Here is a 4,730-nt window from a genome sequence, read left to right on the forward strand (position 1 = left end):
GAAAATAATAATTTTATATTCTGTATTACTCATTCAATATTTTTGGAGAAGTAACTGTTGAATGTTTTTTTAGTTTGCACTAAATAATCTGTGTATTACACCCACCCAGCAAAATTCTAAAATGAAAGTAGATTTTAATATATGTTTTAATTGAAGTTGAGGGAAAGGACTTATAAACTTTTAATTTAACATTTATTATTTTTTTTCAGAAAATAATGTGTCACCGATTTCATGAATGAAAAAACTCGAATAATAAATTGAATAATTTGTTTTAAAAGTATATTTTTTTGCTGGGGAAACTAAATATTAATCCGTTCATAAATATTCAATGGACGTATTACAAATATTTTAGAAGAATATGTGTCATATATCCCTTAAACGACAAAACTCGAAACAACATAAATCATTTGGTGAGCATCTCCATATGTATTACTTTAATTTAATTTCAAAGAAACACTTTCAGAATTTAAATATTGCGATCTTAAAAATTCACTATATGTAAGATATCCAACCTAACAAAACCGTCTGTGAAAGTTATTTTTATACCCTATATAATATATAATCCATGGTAGGCCTGAAGATTGTGACTCACATTTTTGTGGTGTATTTCTAAGAAACTAACTAACTAACTAACTAACTAACTAACTAACTAACTAAAAGAGAGATAGAAGATAAAAGAGAGATTATAGAAAGACTTCTTATATGTATGTGGTAGGAGTAAGTGTGGGCCTATTCCTATAAGTTTTGATAGAGGAATATACGTCAAGTTCACGTCTAGTTAGTTTATTTAGACTATAGACTAGACTATAGACTAGGCTATAGACTATACTATAGACTACACTATAGACTAGACTATAGACTATACTATAGACTAGACTATAGACTAGACTATAGACTAGACTATAGACTAGACTATAGACTAGACTATAGACTAGACTATAGACTAGACTATAGACTAGACTATAGACTAGACTATAGACTAGACTATAGACTAGACTATAGACTAGACTATAGACTAGACTATAGACTAGACTATAGACTAGACTATAGACTAGACTAAAGACTAGAGTATAGATTAGACTATATACTAGAGTATAGACTATACTATAGTCTGTAGTATAGTCTGTAGTAGACTATACTACAGACTAGATTATAGACAAGACTGTAGACTAGACTTTAGACTAGACTATAGACTAGACTGTAGACTATACTATAGACTAGATTAAATTGCAGAAGATTTAAGCATCGTTTTTAGGCAAAATGAAAAGAACGTGTAAAATTTTATTAAATTACCGTAAAACTGGGACTTGTAACATGCGCATAGGATTTACATAGACATACAGAAAGACGGACAGATATAGTTTAATCGACTCAAAAAGTGATTCTGAGCTAATTGGTGTACTTTAAGGTGGGACCAATATATCTGGATGTTACAAACATCAGCACAAACGTAGAATACCCTCCCCATTATAGTGGAGTAGGGTATAAAGAGTGAATTGTGGAAGAAAAAAAAAAGAAGTCGATATATCTTTAATAGAGTTCTCAGAGAAAACTATTTTGTGATAAAATTTTGGTAAATTAGATTTAATTCTTTTCTGTTATGGATTTTATATCAAACCTTACCGAAATATAAAATTTTACTTAATAGGAAACATGTAAAGTTAACCATAAACTGTAATGATCAATTTTAAGGTTGGAAGATTTTCTTTAAACTATAGTGAATATTATTTTGTTTTCAATCTATTTACATGAAATTTAGGAAAAATATGTAATGAGGACTCGAATTTATGATGACTTCGAAAAAATCGATTTAACCCTTAAATGTTAATATATTTTTATAATAAACAAGAAAAGTGTTCAAAATAATTGGACAACGAATTTCATCACAATTCCCACTTTCGAAAATCTTATTCTTTTGTTGTAGAATACAATATCTGCAGACATTCCCTAATAATACTTTCTGACTTGTTAGATAATTGTTGTTTGTGCTAAAAAGTTAAATAAACAACAGATATTGAGAAAAATAATAAAAATTATTTTTATTTTATTATTCAAGTTTTAAGTTAGCAATAATTGTTTGTTTAAAAATATTTGGGTAGATATTTTAAAGGTTATTAAACAAAAACCGAAATTATACTTAATATATGAATATATATATAGTATAGCAAATATATAAAATGGGTAAACAAACCGATAAACAAGATTTAAAGGTCCTAGGAAATTATTATATAAAAAATTAAAAAAATTAAAATTAAAAATATTTAAAATGTTCTAAAATACATGCACATTAGGGTATAACTTTTAAAAAACTTTTGAAAATTGTATAAAAGAATGATTTTAGAGAATGGATTTACAGCCACTAGGTTCTGGCACGCAGGTAATGACCCGGGAACACTACTAGCTATCACATAACGATAGGGCTTTATTTTGGTTATTACCCTAATATACATGTCAAAGTTAAACTGATTATTGTTTTTTTTAATCCCTTTTAGCACTTGTAAAGTGTTAAATGAATATTAGCGCTGGAAGTGTTTTTAAATAAATATTTAAATTTACTTTAATTTGTAATTCGTAATTGGAATCGATTTAAATATTTAAACGCATTGACGAGGGTGTGAATTTATTTATTTTCTATTTGTTTGTATGTTTTCATCTGATTTATAAATTAAAGGGAAATTTTACAAATATATATTACAAAAATGTTTATTTTTAAACTGTTTACGTAGTAGTACTTATTATTTGTTGTATAAAATATTTAACTTATTAGTAAAGGGCACTTCACACAATCACACTTTAAGTACGTATAGTCTAATGAAAAAGTAAAATGTAATTCCATTCGTATAACATTTTTTGTGTTAACACGATTGGTATAAAACAATAAAAAAAGTAAGATGGAAACAGCTGTTTCATTTTTATTGGATACATAAAAACACATCCCTGGTCAAATGAGACCTGACTCATTTCAAAAAATGAAGAGAGCCATACGACTGTCAAATTTTCCATTCGAAATCTCTCTCAATGTGTGATGGTTTCTTTACATATTGCGTTTAAACGATCTCATCCGCACTCTTCTACACAAAATTTTAACAGATCATATTACTTGTGTGATCGTGTAAAGGCTATCAGACTATAGAGTCTAGACTATAGACTCTATAGTCTAGTCTATAGTCTAGTCTATAGTCTAGTCTATAGTCTAGTCTATAGTCTAGTCTATAGTCTAGTCTATAGTCTAGTCTATAGTCTAGTCTATAGTCTAGTCTATAGACTATTCTATAGTCTAGTCTATAGTCTAGTCTATAGTCTAGTCTATAGTCTAGTCTATAATTTAGTCTACAATCGTGAGGCGCCAATAGTCTAAGTAATTTATAGACTAGACTAATGAGTGGTCCATAGACTAATACTATAGTCTATAAGCTTGTCTATAATCTAGTCTATAGCCAATTATATAGTCTATTTTAAGGTCTAATCAATAGACTAATCTATTTTCTATTCTATAGTATAGTCTATTCTATAGTCTATTAATTTAAAGAAAACATTTGCAAATGTATAGGGACTCATAATTATTAATAAATAAAATTAAATCATTTCTCACATTATTAATGCATTATTTGTAAAGAGAATCTGTAGTTAGTATATTTAAAAGTGTTTAACTTCTTGTTTACATATATAAATCACTAAAACTATATTAATATTATTTTAAATTGTAGACGATAGTGATTTACACAAAATATATTAATAGCTGATTGTTTCAGTTTGAAGTGACAAACAACCCAATAGCTGGCACGCGATACACGTGATGTTTGAAGGCTTGAGGCGCAATTTACATAGTGAATGATTTAAGAATGTACGTCAATTGCACTCAAATACACATTACACACTATGACTAAATAATACAATTATTAATTTTGTGCCTATTTCTAGATTACCCTACATTGTGATGCATTAGTGAAAGACTTGGATTAATGGCGAAATAATTGACATGTTGCGTAGTCCATAGTGCGAACTGGACTTTCATATAAGTTGCCCCTTTGTTAGTTACTTTTATCTGTAAAGGCCGAAAATGTCGTTAATTCTTTTTATGAATGGGATTAGATTAATCTAAACATACTTATATAGATCTGATTGATCAATCTATATTAACTTGATTAAAAAAAAAATTAATATGATTAAGAAGTAGAGTATTATAAGTAGCGTCAGCCTTAATCAGTTTCTTTTTGCATTTCACCCATTTTACATATATATTCAGTTTGAGGCGCCAATTAATAAATTATTTAGCTCAATTTACAGCAAATTCAATATACTTAATTAGATTAATAAATTAGTTTAATTGTAAGCATTTAAATGGAATACCTAAGTAAAAAACTAAATATCAGTTGCAGCAAAAAAGTATTAGATATGAAAATTATGTTATGAAAAAGATGTATGAATATGCAATTTTCCAAAGAAATTTTGTGACTAATTAACTGTTTTCTATTTTAAGTGACTTTCAGAATCTAATCGATTCATCTAATGGATTCATTTGTCATTTATACTGTACCTGGAGTTTTTCGGGGTAGTAACATAAAATGTTGTTGGTTTAAAACAATTTCTACAATTGCTACCAAAAAATTAAAGAATCACGATTTTAGCTTTTGTATAGTGGTGATATAGGTTATATATAAGTTTAACGATACATGTGCAACAACAAGGAATTCTAAATCGATTTTTCTATGTCCGTCTGTCTGTATAAA

At 27.6% G+C, this 4,730-nt stretch overlaps 1 long non-coding RNA gene across 1 annotated transcript; it reads left to right on the forward strand.

Annotated features, from left to right (window-relative positions):
* Positions 1-215: 215 nt before the first annotated feature.
* Positions 216-4,438, forward strand: LOC124420913. The gene is made up of 3 exons (XR_006941436.1): positions 216-410; positions 3,753-3,844; positions 3,922-4,438. It is a non-coding gene; the product is annotated as an uncharacterized LOC124420913 (long non-coding RNA).
* The last annotated feature ends 292 nt before the right edge of the window (positions 4,439-4,730 follow it).

This window comes from Lucilia cuprina, chromosome 6 (assembly GCF_022045245.1).
Source record: "Lucilia cuprina isolate Lc7/37 chromosome 6, ASM2204524v1, whole genome shotgun sequence".
Taxonomy (NCBI): Eukaryota; Metazoa; Arthropoda; class Insecta; order Diptera; family Calliphoridae; genus Lucilia; species Lucilia cuprina.